Here is a 16,828-nt window from a genome sequence, read left to right on the forward strand (position 1 = left end):
ATGGACAAGTACACCAAGGTCCCTCTGACCCTTTATTTCCTAGGGTCCTACCATCCATTTTGTATTTACTTGCCTTGTTATCCCTCCTATGCATCACCTTTGCAGGGTTAAACTCCATTTGCCACTGCTCCGCCCATCTCACCAGCACATCTATATCGTCCTGTAATCAAAGGCTTTCCTCCTTCACTATTTACAATATCATCAATTTTAATGCCATCTGCAAGCTTACTAATCATACTTCCTATATTCACGTCTGAATCATTAATGGACACTACAAACAGCAAGAGTCCCAGCACCGATCCCTGTGGTACAACACTGGTCACACGTCTGCTCTCCCAAAAACAACCCTCGGCCATCAGCCTTTACCTCCTGCCACTAAGCCAAATTTGGATCCAATTTGCCAAATTACCCTGGATCCCATGGGCTCTTACCTTCTTAACCAATCTCCCATGCGGGGCCTCAGCAAAAGCCTTACTGAAGTTCATGTAGACTACAGAATCCACTTTACCCTCATCTACACATCTAGTCACCTCCTCGAAAAATTGCAATCAAGTTTGTTAGACAGGATCTTCCCCTGACAAAGCAATGCCGATTACCGCTGATTAATCACTGCCTCTCCAAGTGAAGATTAATCCTGACCCTCAGAATGTTTTTCCCAATAGTTTCCATACCACTGATGTAATTATCTGTTAGATCCCTGCTCCCCTTCTTGAATAATGGTACCACATTCAGTGGCCTCCAGTCCTCTGGTAACTCTCCTGTTTCCAGAGAGGATTTTAAAATTTGAGTCAGGGCCCCTGCTATCTCCTCTCTTGCCTCATATAACAGCCTGGGATGCATCTCGTCTGGGCCTGGGGATTTATCCACGTTAAATCCCACTAAAACAGCTAATACTTCCTCCGTTTCAATGCTAATTTGTACAAGTGTATCGCAATCCCCCTGCCTGATATCTATGCCTACATCCTCCTTCTCCATCGTCAAAGCAGATGAAAACTAATCACTTAAAACCGTACCTATATCCTCCGGCTCTACACACAGATTGACACTTTGGTCCCTAATGGGCCCGACTCTTTCCCTCGTTATCCTCTCGCCCTTAATATACTTATAAAACGCCTTGGGCCTTTCCTTTGCCTACACATTCTACAGGCTTGAGGGGCAGAATAGCCTACTCCTGCTCCTATTTTCTATGTTTCTATTCTCCTCCATGGCCGCCACTGTTTTCAGCGCTCGAAATATGCCACAAGCCCCCTTCTTTCCTGATCCAATCCTCGAGATCCTTTGACGTGCAGAGTTCTCTGGGTTTGTTAGACCTCCCTTTCATCTTTACGGGTACGTGCTGGCTCTGAACTCTCACTATTTCCTCCTTGAATGACTCCCAATGGCCTGATGTAGACATTCCTTCTATTAGGTGCTCCCAGTCCACTTTAGCCAGATCCTGTTTTTCATATTGATATTGGCCTTCCCCCAATTCAGTACTTTTATTTCCGGTCCCTCCTGGTCCTTTTCCATAGCTGCCTTGAATCCTACAGATTTATGACCACTAAGCCCGAAATGCTCCCCCACTGATACTTCTATTACTTGTCCAGCTTCATTCCCTCGGATTAGGTCCAGTACTGCCCTTTGTCTTGTCGGACGTTCTACGTACTGGCTCAAAAAACTCTCCTATATGCATTTTAAGAACTCCGCCCCCATTCAGCCATTTCCACAAAGAATATCCCAGTTAATATTGCTGGAACATGAACTCCCCTACTATAGCCCTATCAGTGTTACACCTGCCTGAGATTTGCCTACGTATCTGTTCCTCTATCTCTCCCTGACTGTTTGGAGGCCTGTAGTACACTCCCAGCCAAGTGTTTGCCAGTTTTTTTGTTTTGAAGTTCTACCCATATACCCTCATTTGAGGATCCCTCTAAGATATCATCCCTCCTTACTGCAGTAATTGACTCCTTGATCAACAGTGCAATGCCACCTCCTCTTTTACCCCCTCGTCTGTCTCACCTGAAGATTCTATACCCTTGAATACTGAGCTGCCAGTCCTGCCATTCCCAAAAATATGTTTCTGTGATAGCATTAATATCAAAATCCCATGTAATAATTAATGCCATCAAATCATTTGCCTTGCTAGTAAGACTCCTCGCATTAAAAAAATAGATGCAATCCATCCTTGCATTATTCGCTCGTGCCTTAACAGGTCTGTATTTGCTCTGCCTTCCAAACTGATTTAGATGTTCTTCTTCATTTGACAGTGCATCATCCCGACTGTACCTCCAGTCTTATATCATTGCGCTGCCAAATTATTTCACCCCCAACAGCAACTCCACCCCCCAACCCCAACAGCACTAGCAAATCTACCAGCAAAGAGGTTGATAAAACACACACACAGGCACACACACACCGATCAGACCCCAGGCGCTGAGCGAGACAGCTATATAACCACATACACAGACTGACAAAGAGAATCACACACACACACACACACACACCGACCAGACCCCACGTTCTGAGCCAGACAGATATACAAACACGCATACACAAACAGAGACACACACAAACACACACACACACAAACACACGGAGGGATGGGAACCTTTGCAAAGAGTCAGAGGAGGGACGATCAAAGACAAGGACAAAACACAGTAAGAGGAATAGGAAAAGTGAAAGCCAGAGAAATCAAGGGCCAGAATCAAACATGGCCACAGTGAAAAATAGTGGGAAGGGGCCAACTAATGTTTTAAAACAAGCCTTAAGGCTGTGTGCCTTAACACGTGGAGCATTCACAATAAAGTGGATGAATTAATCGCGCAAATAGATATAAACGAGTATGATGCAGACGGGATTATGGAGACATGGCTGCAAGGTGATCAGGGATGGGAAATGAACATCCAGGGCTATTCAGTATTTTGGAAGGACAGACAAAAGGCAAAAGGCGTTGGAGTTGCATTGCTGGTTAAAGAGCTTTTTAATGCAATAATCAGGAAGGATATTAGCTCTGACGATGTGGAATATGTATGGGTAGCGCTGAGAAACTCTAATGGGCAGAAATGGTTAGTGGGGGTTCGATATTGATCCCCAAACTGTAGTAGTGATGTTCGGAATGGCATAAAACAGGAAATTGGAGACGCATGTATTACGGGAACATTTGTATTTTCGGGTATCTTTAATCAAACTATAGAGTGGGCAAATCAACTTAGTCACAATACCATAGAGGAGGAATTCTGGAGTATAAACGGGATGTTTTTCTGGACCAATACGTTGAGGAACCAACTAGGCAAGAGGCCTTCCTAGACTGGGTATTGTGTAATGACAGAGGAATAATTGACACTCTGGTTGTGCGAGACCCCATGGGGAAGAACGACCATAATATGATAGAATTCTTCATCAAGATGGGGAGTGACATAGTTGATTCTGAGACGAGGGCCCTGAATCTTAGTAAAGGAAACTATGAAGGTATAAGGCGCGAATTGTCTATGATAGACTGGGACACGTTACTTAAAGGGACGACGGTGGAAATGCAATGTCAAACATTCAAAGTTTGCATGGACGGACTGAAACAATTGTTTATTTCTGTCTGGCGCAAAAGTAAAGCAGGAAAGGTAGCCAATTCATGACTTACAAGGGAAATTAGAGAAAGCATTAGATCCAAGGGAGATACATATAAATTCGCTAGGAAAAAAGCAACAAACCTTAGGATTGGGAGCAGTTTCGAATTCAGCAATAGAGAACCAAGGGATTGATTAAGAAGGGGAACATGGAGAATGAGAGCAAGCTTGTGGGGAACATAAAAACTGACTGTAAAGGTTTATATAGATATGTGAAGATAAAAAGTTTAGTGAAGACAAATGTAAGTCCCTTACAGTCAGAAACGGGGAATTTATTATGGGGAACAAAGAAATGGCTGACCAACTAATTGTATACTTTGGTTCTGTCTTCACAAAGGAGGACACAAATATCACACCAGAAATGTTGGGGAACACAGGGCTCAGAGAGAGATGGGAAATGAAGGAAATCAGTATTAGCAGAGAAATGGTGTTGGGAAATTCGTGGGATTGAAGGCTGATAAATTCCCAGGGCCTGATGGTCTGAATCCCAGAGTACTTAAGGAAGTGCCCTAGAAATGGTGGATGCATTGGTGGTCATCTTCCAAGATTATATCGACTCTGGAACAGTTCCTACAGATTGGAGGGTATCTAATGGAGCCCCACTATTTAAAAAGGGAGGTAGAGAGAAAGCAGGGTATTATAGACCAGTCAGCCTGACGTCGGTAGTGGGGAAAATTCGAGAATCCATTATCAAAGATTTTATAGCAGAGCACTTGGAGAACAGTGGGAGAATCGGCCAGAGTCAACATGGATTTAAGAAAGGGAAATCATGCTTGGAAAATCAACTGGAATCCTTCGAGGATGTAATTAGGAGAGATGATGAGGGGGAGCCAGTGGATGTGGTTTATTTGGACTTTCAGAAGGCATTTGAAAAAGTCCCACATAAGAGATTAGCATGTAAAATTAAAAGGCATGGGACTGGGAGTACTGTACTGCGATGGATAGAAAATTGGTTGGCAGACAGGAAAAAAGGAGTCGGGATAAATGGGCCTTATTCTGAATGGCAGGCAGTGACTAGTCGGGTACCACAGGGATCGGTGCTTGGGCCCCAGCTATTCACAATATATATTTATGATTTAGTTGAGGGAACTAAATGTAATATCTCCAAATTTGCAGATGACACAAAACTGGGTGAGAGGATGAGTTGTGAGGAGGATGCAGAGAGGCTTCAGGGTGATTTGGACAAGTTGACTGAGTGGGCAAATGCTTGGCGGATGCAGTATAATGTGGATAAATGTGAGGTTATCCAATTTGTCAGCAAACGCAGGAAGGCAGATTATTATCTGAATGGCTACGAACTGAGAGAGGGGAATATGAAATGAGTGCTGTGTGTTCTCATACATCAGTCGCTGAAGGCAAGCATGCAGGTCCAACAGGTGGTAAAAACTGCAAAGGGTATGTTGGCCTTCATAGTGAGAGGATTCGAGTACAGGAGCAGGGATGTCTTGCTGCAATTATACAGGGCCTTGGTGAGGCCACACCTGGAATATTGTGTGCAGTTTTGGTCTCTGAGGAAGAATGTTCTTGCTATCGAGGGAGTGCAGCGGAGGTTTACCAGATTGATTCCTGGGATGGCGGGACTGACGTATGAGGAGATATTGAGTGGGTTCAGATTATATTCGCTGGAGTTCAGTAGAGTGAGGGGGGATCTCATAGAAACCTATAAAATTCGAACAGGGCATCACAGGGTAGAGGTAGGAATGATGTTAACGATGGTGGGGGAGCCCAGAACCAGGGGTCATAGTCTAAGGATACGGGGTTAACCTTTCAGTACTGAGATGAGGAGAAATTACTTCACCCAGAGAGTGGTGAGCTTGTGGAATTCTCGCCCACAGAAAGCAGTTGTGGCCAAAACATTGTATGTTTTCAAGAAGGAGTTCGATATAGCTCTTGGGTTTAAGGGGACCAAAGGATATGGGGCGAAAACGGGAACAGGTTACAGAGTTAGGTGATCAGCCATGATCATAATGAATGACGGAGCAGGGCCGAATGGCCGAAGGGCCTACTCCTGCTCCTACAGACATACACACACCGATCACACCACAAGCACTGAGTCAGACAAATTAGACGCACACACACATGCACTGATCAGACTCCAGGTACTGAGCTGGAGCCATATGCAAACACACACTCACAAAGAGACAGACAGACACAAATACACAGCACACACACATACATTAACACACACACACACGCACAGGCACACACCGATCAGACCACAGGCACTGAGCCAGACAGGTTTGCATATAAACACACACGCACACAAACACAGATTAGAGGACAAGCACTGAGCCAGACAGATATACATATACACACAAACACATACACACAAACACTGATCAGACCCCAGGCACTGAGCCAGACCGATATACAAGCACATAAAGTCAAACACAGACACACACCACACACCCAGAAATGCACACCGATCAGATCTCAGGCACTGAACCAGACAGATATGCAAACACACAGACACAGGCACACGCACACACACACAGATCAGATACCGGGCACTGAGCCAGTCCAATATACAAACACACATACACACACCCACACACCCACACACCCACACACAAACAGTGTGCGGCACAGTGGCGCAGTGGTTAGCACCGCAGCCTCACAGCTCCAGCGACCTGGGTTCAATTCTGGGTACTGCCTGTGTGGAGCTTGCAAGTTCTCCCTGTGTCTGCGTGGGTTTCCTCCGGGTGCTCCTGTTTCCTCCCACAGCCAAAGACTTGCAGGTTGATAGGTAAATTGGCCATTATAAATTGCCCCTAGTATAGGTAGGTGGTAGGGGAATATAGGGACATGTGAGGATGTGGTAGGAATATGGGATTAGTGTAGGATGAGTGTAAATGGGTGGTTAATGGTCGGCACAGAATCGGTGGGCCGAAGGGCCTGTTTCAGTGCTGTATCTCTAATTCATAATTCTAATTCACACCGATCAGACCTCAGGTACTGAGCCAGACCGATATTCAGACACACAGACGCAGGCACAAACATAGACAGACAGACAAATATTCACCAAAGATACACCAATCAGACCACAGGCTCTGAGCCAGACAGATATGGAAACACATACACATAAACACAGACACACATATACACAATCGCGCACACACACTTATCAGAGCCCAGGCACTAATCCAGACAGATAATCAACCACATACACACAGACAGACAGAGAGAGACACACACACACACACACACACACAATCACACAAATCAGAACCCAGCTGTGAGCCAGCCAGAGATACAAAGACGCACACACACATTCACACACAAACACACACAGACACACACCGATCAGACCCCAGGCACTGAATCAGACAGATATACAAACACATAGACACAAACAGAGCGAGACAGGCTCACACACAAACACACACACACACACACCGATCTGAACCCAGGCAGCAAGCCAGACAGATCTACAAAGACAAACACACACACGTGCACACAGACGCAAACACAAACTCACACACACACCGATCAGACCCGAGGCACTGAGCCAGACAGAGATACAAACACAGACACACGCCACACACAAACATGCACCAACTCACACAGGTCAGCTTTGATTAACGCCCAACCTGCTGCTGTTGGGGCATTGGTTTCCACAATCCCTTCCAGCCTCGAAAAGTATAGAGGCAGCATTGACAGATTTAGTGATTCGAATGGAGAGGAGATTTGGTCGGATCACTGATGTCCTTGAGTTTTCTCTCATGCAGATCACTGAGAGATAATGTACAGCCCCATGGGAGCAGACTGGCGCAATGGGAGCTGCAGGCGGTGTCCTCTTTCAAGAAGGAAGTGCATCTGCACCCTTGACAGGCCCTCGTTCGATGCCCATCAAGTTAGTCGAGATGCATCAACCAGAAGTCATTCACTGCTCTCGGTCGCACTGCCGAAAATTCCGGTTGTAAATATCTGCAGTGCCATTTTTACTACTGCAGTCAGCGTCCACCACGCTGAGGTCAAAGGGGCAGCTCTAGAATTAGAAAACACGCAGCCTTCAGGAAAACACAATTAGGTGGCCCATGAATGAATATTAATTTGAGTGCAATTTGTGAACGTAATATTAGTCAAACGTTTATCCATGTCAATTTGTGCAGATTGTTTTGTTAATAACTTTAGTTCCTTCACAGTGTGTGGGCATGTGAATGCCTCATGCAGGGATGTTCTCTGTCCAGGTGCAGTGGAGATCTGAGCTAAATGGAAGAGAAGAATGATGTTCGTGGATCACGGGGTGCAGGGGTGGGAGGAAGGGGGATGGGTAGCATTTCAATGCAATCAATGTTTAATAACTTGTTCTCAGACTTCTCATGTTACTCGCTGCTTCACCATGCAATGCCAGGCAACGCATGGTCAGCTCTCGGTGTGGTCTCCAATTCTGCCTGCACGATGACAGTGCAGTGACTGGCACGACAGAGCCATCTCTCAGTGTGGGCTCCAGGTCTGGCTGCTGAGACAGGGCAGTGGGAGGGAAATATAAAATATCTGTCAAAGAGGAGAAGTGCTTTTGTCATCCCCCAATGTGATGTCCCTGTCTCACTGCAGTTACTGTCCCCCTCTCACCATCTCCATCTGCTGGTGGCCCTGTCTCACTGCAGTCACTGTCTCCCCGCTCACTATCTCCATCTGCTGATGTCCCTATCTCACTGCAGTTACTTTCCGCTCCCACCATGCCCATCTGCTGGTGTCCCTGTCTCCCTGCAGTTACTGGCCCCTCTCACAATTTCCATTTCTGGTGTCCCCGTCTCACTGCAGTTACTGTCCCCTCTCACCATCTCCATCTGCTGGTGTCCCTGTCTCACTGCAGTTGCTGTATCCTCTCACCATCTCCATCTGCTGGTGTCCCTGTCTCACTGCAGTTACTGTCTCCCCACTCACTATCTCCATCTGCTGGTGTCCCTATCTCACTGCAGTTACTTTCCGCTCCCACCTACTCCATCTGCTGGTGTCCCTGTCTCCCTGCAGTTACTGGCCCCTCTCACCATTTCCATTTCTGGTGTCCCTGTCTCACTGCAGTTACTGTCCCCTCTTACCATTTCCAACTGCTGGTGGTCCTGTATCACTGAAGTTACTGTCCCCCTCTCTCTATCTCAACCTGCTGGTGTCCCTGTCTCACTGCACAGTGACATAAAACCACACCGTATCTATCTATCCATCCATCCATCTATCTAACTATCTATCCCTGGGTATTGTCTGTACCAGTACATCTGAGGGATACTGGTCCCATCCACGGTGCATTTCAGCTTCACCTGCTCTCCAGGAAATTTGGAGACAGCGGTGGGAGTCTGGTGGATAGTCTATGAGTTCAAATCTGGGAAAGAGACAGTGAGAGGAGGAGATCAGTAAACAGGGACAATCAGTGCAGTGGAGAGAGTTAGTGAAAGAATGAGAGAAAGTGGGAATAAGTGAAGAATTAAGTAGAGCTATTGTTGAAACAAACCCCTTATGATGAAACTGGGTGATCAGAGCCAGTAACAAATATATCTTTTATTTTAAGCTGCCCTCTGAATCAGCAAAGGGGAGAGAGCAGGAACGATGAGTGTTGTCAATAACCAACCCACTCGTACAAGTAATTGGGAGGAACAGGAAGAGCATTAGGAAGTGAGGCAGAGATGGTGACGTTCATTTTCCACGTCAACAAATCAGAATGCAGAAGATTGTCAATGCCTCTCTTTGTCTCCTTCTTTCTCGTTGTTTCTGATCGCGAACTTGTGGGAGTGAAAGGAAGACTGGGAGAGGAAAGGAAAGTTATTAACAATATTATTGTACGTCACACTCACTTACAATGAAACAGGATGATCAGACCCAGTAACAGATACATCGTTCACTTCAACTTGATCTCTTAATCGACACAGGAGTGAGAGCAGGAGCTTAGAGTCTTGTGAGGGTCCAAATTCACTCTTTACAAATCATTGGAAGGAACATGAAGATTATTAGGAAGTGATATAATGTTGGAGACTCCCATTCCTCGAGGTCAACAAACCAGAATTGAATTGGTTGCCAATCTCCTTCTCTCTCTCTCAGCTTACCTTCCACTCTCTTGCTCTCTTGCACTCTCTCTGTCACTTTAGCTCTCCTCATGTATCTGGAGTTATGCCGCCCACTCTCGCCCTCTCTCTGACTCTCTTTCTCTCTCTCTATCTCAGTCCATGTTCCCTCTCTTTCTCTCTCTGACTCTCCCTCTCTCGTGTATTTAGGGTTATATCTCCCACTCTTTCCTTCTCTCTGACTCTCCCTCTCTCTTACTCTTGTTAACTCTTCAGTTCTTTCTCTGTCCCTGCCTCTCTCTAGCTCTGTCTCCCTATCTGTCTCAGGCTCTTTATCTCAGTCTCTCTTTCTCTCCTTCTCTCTCTCAGTGTCCTACTCTCTCTCTCTCATTGTGTGTCTCTTGCTGTCTCGCTTTCGTTCCCTGTATCTCTGTCTCCCTCTCTGTCTCAGTCTCTTTAACTCTGTCTGTCATTTTTCCTTTTACTGTCCTCTCCCTCTCTAGATCTCTCTCTCTCTCACACACACACTCTCTTTCTGTCTCTGACAAAGTGGGTGTCCTTGTCCTGTTGATGTGTATCAAGCTGGATCTGCATGAACTCCTGCTCTTTCAGTTTTCTCACTAAATCCTTCTCGAAGCCATTGTTCGTTCCCAGGTCCTGAAGCCCCACTCTGCTGTCCGTGTGGGGAAGGAAAACACAGGGTCAGTGCACAAAAACCCATCTTATTGTCATTGATTCATGATAGTTACAATCTCAGTTCTAGTGGCATCCTGATGAATCGGTCTTTGCCCCTTTCTCCACTGCCTGCATCTCTAATCTCTCAGTGCCACTCTAACCTGTCTTTTTTTTAAGGCATGACGTCCTGTAGTTACCTCCTGCATCCGTTCCCCCTCACAAAATGTGAAAACCAGACCTCCCCCGCACCCCCCTCTCCCCCCCCCTCCCCGCCCCACATTAGAAAACGGATAGCTCGTTTCAGCTTTACCTCGATGGGAGGATGCAGGGAACATTTGTATGGAGGATAGGAGAAATGTGTGGGTGTGCTGGATCCAGAGGGGCTGAATGGCCTCCTCCTGTTTACTGTGTTCCTGATAATCACTTTCCTCATCCCAGGGAAAGAAGAAACTGTGCCAATGGATAGCATCCAAATCTTTTTACTGATATCCTCCCCTGATAGTTAAAACCTCTCAGTTCTAGCATCATCCTTGTTAATCATTAATAGAAAGATAGAAAACTTACAATACAGAAGGAGGGCATTCCTTGCATCTTCGCCAGTGTATCTGCATTTAGTTTCTGAGTTTTATCCTAACCGTCTTGTATTGTCACAAAAACGGTCGCCCTGCAGCTCCCAGTCCACTGATGGCCCGCGTATATATTTCTCATCCTCAGACTCAAATGCCTCATTGGCTTCGGCATTCACTAGCTGTGAACCACCTCCAACCAAACACCCCTCCGAGATCGTGTCTGCATGTTTGTTGGTGTGTCTATGTGTGCATATGTGCATGTTTGTGTGTTTTTGTGTGTCTGTACTGAGGGAGCGCTGCACTTTAATATGTTGGCACTTTTCCAACGATTTTCCAAAGTTTATTTGCCCACTTGTAAACGCCTCTCATTGAACCAATCAGTCACCAGATCAATAAAACCTCAGTGATATCAGCAAAACACAATTGGCCCTTTTACCCCTTCTTGTTTGCTGTCACCAATTAACTCAGGCCTTGTTAACTGTTCAGGGGCCATACTTAGAGAGCACAACACTCTCGGAGGGATAATACTGAATGAGTTATGTTGAGAGGAGCGCTGTAAGGGGGCCTGGGGAATTAAGGCCCCCTCGACAAATAATATATAAAAGGGGCCTGGGGTATGAAGGCTTCCTTTAAAAACAAACGGGGTTAGATACAGAATAAAGCTCACTCTACGCTGTGCCGATAAAAAAGAAAGAGAAAGCGGGGTTGGCTGTTGCTTGATTGGATGTGCTGACTGCTGGTTGCTGCAACGAACCTCAGCGAAAGAAGAAAGAAGGGGCGCTATACTCAAGTGGATCTGGGCCCTACTGGGAGATTACAGCACCATCGGAGGTGCAGTAAGGAGACGGTGATGTACTCTTGGGAAGCAGTTCTGAGGGAGAGCGTTACTATCGGAGCATCACTCTTCCCACACAGCAGTTGTACGGCGTCCTGGAGTACTGTGTATAGTATTGGTCTCCTTATTTGGGAATGCTATGCTAGCATTTGAGTGAAGGTTCACAAGGGTGATTCCTGGGAATTCGGGATTATTTTATGAGCTGAGGTTGAGAGGTCTAGGTTTATGTTCCCCATAGTTTAAAAAAAAATGAGAGGATTTCTCATTGAAACAAAGACAATTGTTAGGGTATGGTGGATGCGAAGAGTACCTTTCCCCTGGGGATAGAGACTCCAGATCCAGGGAGTCACAATTTCAGGATAAGGCGTCGGCCATTTGGGAATGAGATGAGAAGAAAACAATTCCTCACTCAGAAGGTTGTCAATCTTTGGAATTCTCTACCCCTGAGAACTGTGGATGTTCAGTCGTTGAGTACAGTTAAGAGCTAGATTGATAGATTTTTAGATTCGTAGAGAATCCAGGGATATGGGGATTGGGTGAGAAGGTGAAGTCGAGGTTGAGGATTAGCTGTGATCCTATTGAATGGTGAAGCAGGCTCGAGGGGCTGAATGGCCTGCTCCTGCAGCTCTTTAATGAGTTATATGCTCCCCTGCCCATCATGCTCTCTATTTCTCTACTGCCCTCCACTTTTCCATTCCCCCTCCTTCTCTCACTCCTCCCTCTGCTCTGTGTGTGGACAGTGAGCGGGTTCAGTGACGGAACCACTCCTGAGCTCAAATGTTGAGCTTAATCACGTTTGGTCTGGAAACCATGAGAGCAAAGAGTTTCTCCATATCTGCTCAAATAAATCCACCACTCATCCAAAACACCTCAATTAGATGACACTTTATTGTTTTATATTGAAGGGAATGCCAGTCTACTTTCACCAAAATGTCCTGATCATTGAACTCCTTCTGCTCAGGTATCATTGTAGTGAACCTGGTCTGCACCCCCTCCAAGGACGATGCTTTCTGAGCTCTGGTGTACAGAACTGAATGTAGTTACTCCACATGGGGTTCAGTCAGAGTTTCCCAGAATTGTATTGTATCCTTGACCCCTTTACATCACAGCCCACTTGTGATTTAGAGAGTGGGGGGGGGGGGGTGGATCTGCACAGGTTTATTGTGGCAGCGGTTAAGTCAACAGGAGTTGAACTGAAATCGTTGCGTGTTTGTCACCCTGTCAGACGGACAGTGAGAACATTGGACTGCCAACTGTTGGTGGTTTAAGCAGAAGAGACTGATCGGAGGTAAAGTATAAATTATAATCACAGTGCGAATCGGTGAAATATTTCATGGTGCCAGCTGATCGTAGATGACGTTGTTTAAAGACATGTAGAGAATTGTAAAAATGTATTTTTGGGATGTGGGCATCGTTGGCATGGGGGCATCACTCGCTCAGTACTAACCCTCCGACTGTGCGGCACTCCCTCAGTACTAACCCTCCAACAGTGCAGCGCTCCCTCAGTACTGACACTCCAACAGTGCAGCACTCCCGCAGTACTGACCCTCCGACAGTGCAGCACTCCCTCAATACTAAACTTCCGACAGTGCGGTGGTCTCTCATTACTGCCACCGCAATAGAGCGGCCCTCCCTCAATACTAACCCTCTGACACTGCGGTGCTCCCTCAGTATTGACCCTCCGATAGTGTGGCGTTCCCTCAGTTCTGACGCTCCGACAGCACAGTGTTCCCTCAGTACTGACCCTCTGACAGTGTGGAACTCCCCCAGTACTGACCCTCTGATGGTACAGCACTCCTTCAGTACTGACCCTCTGACAATGCAGCACTCCCTCAGTACTGACCCTCCGACAGTGCAGCACTCCCCCAGTACTGACCTTCTGACAGTGTAGCACTCCCTCAGTACAGACGCTTTGACAGAGAATCACTGCCGCTGTACCAACTGTGTAGCAAACTCCTCCTGCCCCTTCTATCCTCCCGTTCTCTGTAACTTCCTCCAGCCCTTGCAACTCTTCCTGCCTCTGTAATCTCCTCCAGCCCCTACAACCCTTCCTGTCTCTGTAACCTCCTCCAGCCCCTACAACCATTTCTATCTCTGTAACCTTTTCCAGTCCCTACAACCTTCACTCTCTCTGTAACCTCCTACAGCCCTTATGACATTCCCTCTGTCTGTAAACTCCTCCAGCATCGACAGCACTCCCTACCTTGGTGACCTCTTCCAGGCCCTACAATGCTCCCTATCTCTGTAACCTGCTCCAACGCCTACAATCCTCCCTATCTCTGTTGCTGTTCCCCTTCCTGTCGCTGTAACCTCCTCCAGCCCAATACAACCCTCCTTATCGCTGTCACACTTACAAGAATTGCACTGATTAAACATTATGGGCTAAAATTGAGGAGTTATAAAAACCGGACGTTGCTATTGTTTAAAAAAATGGACAGTGTGCAAAACATCGCTGCTTGTGTATTCAAACATGGCCACACTGTCTGTTTAGAATGAGGAATCCCTTCAAACCGAGCCATGTCAATTACACCCATCCTACACACTCCTAAAACATTCCAGAATAGAATGGGTTCTTCAGAAATAAAGAAGTGGTGAAGTAGTCATTGCCAGTCACTACAGGGTAGGAAATCCCTCTTTCCCAGCAGTGGTGAGAGGTAACAAACATTTACCTTAAAAAGGCAGCTCTAGAAAGAGTCTATCTCTGTCTCCCCATCTGTCACTTTTGTCTGTCCCTCTCTCACTCTACCTCTCACTTTCTCTATCTCCCTCTCACTCTCCCTCTCTCTCTCCCTCTCTCTCTCTATCTCTATCGCCCTCTCTCTCTGTCGCTCTCTCGCTCTCTCTCCATCTCTCTCTGTCTCTCTCTCAGTTTCCATCACGTGCCTTCATATGCAAATTTGGCGGTTTTAGTTTAATAAACAAAAGTCATCACGTGAAACTCTCCGCTGAACAACCGCGGTGGAGGGGTGCCACCACCACCCGGTAAACAGGACCTGGAACAAGCAGAGATCAGCAGCCGCCAGCCTTCTATCTTTCTCTCTGTATCTTTGTCACCCTCTCTCTTTCTCTGTCTCACTCTCACACTGACTGGGTTTTCAATTGGACACCCTGTCCCTTTGCTGACGTCATCCCTTTGCTCACTCTTTCAGGATTTGGAGTGTGCTGGCAGATCCCACAATGCAGACTCTCTGCCTGTTCATGTTGGTGCTGTTCTGGATCCCCGAGTCAAATGCTGCTGCACTAAATGAAAATGTCTTGGCTGCAATTGTCTCACAGTAAGTGTATTTAATGTCAGACTTGTTCAGGCAGCTGGGAGAGCTTGTGACTGCTCCCAGGCACAGGGATCAGCCTCACCCGCCTTGCCTCGGGTAGGCTGCAACTGAAGTGGAGAATGACAGCTGGTACACGGGATGGTCTGGAGCTGCGACAACGGCCCCGGTCTATTATCCTCTGATGATATGTGATGAGGGGAGCAGGGCCGGGTCCAGTTAAATTGAAAGACGATTGAGCAACAGAGAGGGGAAGGTGAGAGAGAAAGGACTCAAAGTCGTAATCAATAATCTTACTCACTGATCCCACTCACTGACCCCACTCAGTGACTCTGCACACCGATTCCGCTCACCGTCCAAGCTCACCGACTCCACTCACAGACGTTCACTCACCGACCCCGCTCGCCGACACCACTCACTAACCCCCACTCACCGAGCCCACTCACTGACCCCACTCATTGACCCCACGCACTGACCCCACTCACTGACAAAACTCACTGACCCCTCTCAACGTCACCACTCACCGACGCCCACTCACTGACCCCAAACAATGACTAAACTAGGGCGGCACAGTGGCGCAGTGGTTAGCACCGCAGCCTCACAGCTCCAGGGCCCTGGGTTCGATTCCACGTACTGCCTGTGTGGAGTTTGCAAGTTCTCCCTGTGTCTGCGTGGGTTTTCTCCGGGTGCTCCGGTTTCCTGCCAAAAGACTTGCATTTTGATAGGTAAATTGGCCATTATAAATTGTCACTAGTGTTGGTTGGTGGTAGGGAAATATAGGGACAGGTGGGGATGTTTGGTAGGAATATGGGATTTGTGTCGGATTAGTATAAATGGGTGGTTGATGTTCGGCACAGACTCGGTGGGCCGAAGGGCCTGTTTCAGTGCTGTATCTCTAATCTAATCTAAACTCACTGGCCCCACTGACTGACACCACTCACTGACTAAACACACTGACCTCACACGCACTGACAAAACTCACTGACCCCACTCATTGACTCCACTCACTGACCCCACTCACATACGCTCACTCACTGACTAAACTCACTGGCCCCACTCACTGACACAACTTACTGACCAGACTCACTGACTCGACTCACTGACACCACTCACTGACGAAACTCACTGACCACATTCACTGACCACGTCAATGACTCCACTTACTGATCCCACTCACAGCCTAAACTCACTGGCCCCACCCACTGACGCCACTCACAGACCCCACTCATTGACGAACATCACTGGACCAACCCACTGACCCCACTCACTGACGCCAATTAAATACCCCACTCACTGACCCCACTCACAGACTACACTGACCGACGCCCACCCACTGGATAAACTCACTGGCCCCACTCACAAACCCCACTCACATACTCCACTCACGGATGCCCACTCACTGATTCCACTCATTGACCGGGGGCTGCCCGGTATGAGGTGCGATGACCTCTCGCACCGACAAAGGCAACCCGTGACGCCCAATCTCTATGCCAGCTGAGCTGGATTTACAACCCGTAACTGTTGCCTTCTGTGTTGTTTCGGTCGCTGTGAGGCGACTATGGAATGACCTCTCCATAGCGCATGCCTGGGCGAATGGATGGACGTTGTGAGTTGCCCAAGCGTGAAAACCCCCTCTCAGCCTTTCTGGTGGGGAACAAAGGAGTGCAGGCCACGACGTTTGGCACCAGTATGGCTGCAGGGACTGCCAGAAACATGCCAAAGGTGACACATGACCGCCTGCGGGGTTCCGCTCCGGATCTTCTGTTTGGGTTTACTCCTTTAGCCTTGGACTCTCCCGAGATGCCCACAAGGCAGTGGGGCTATGAGGGCCCCTGCTCAGGGATAGGTGGATGCCGGTAGGAGGAGGGGATGAGAGGGGGAG

The sequence above is a fragment of the Heterodontus francisci genome, unplaced genomic scaffold (assembly GCF_036365525.1).
Source record: "Heterodontus francisci isolate sHetFra1 unplaced genomic scaffold, sHetFra1.hap1 HAP1_SCAFFOLD_124, whole genome shotgun sequence".
NCBI lineage: Eukaryota > Metazoa > Chordata > Chondrichthyes > Heterodontiformes > Heterodontidae > Heterodontus > Heterodontus francisci.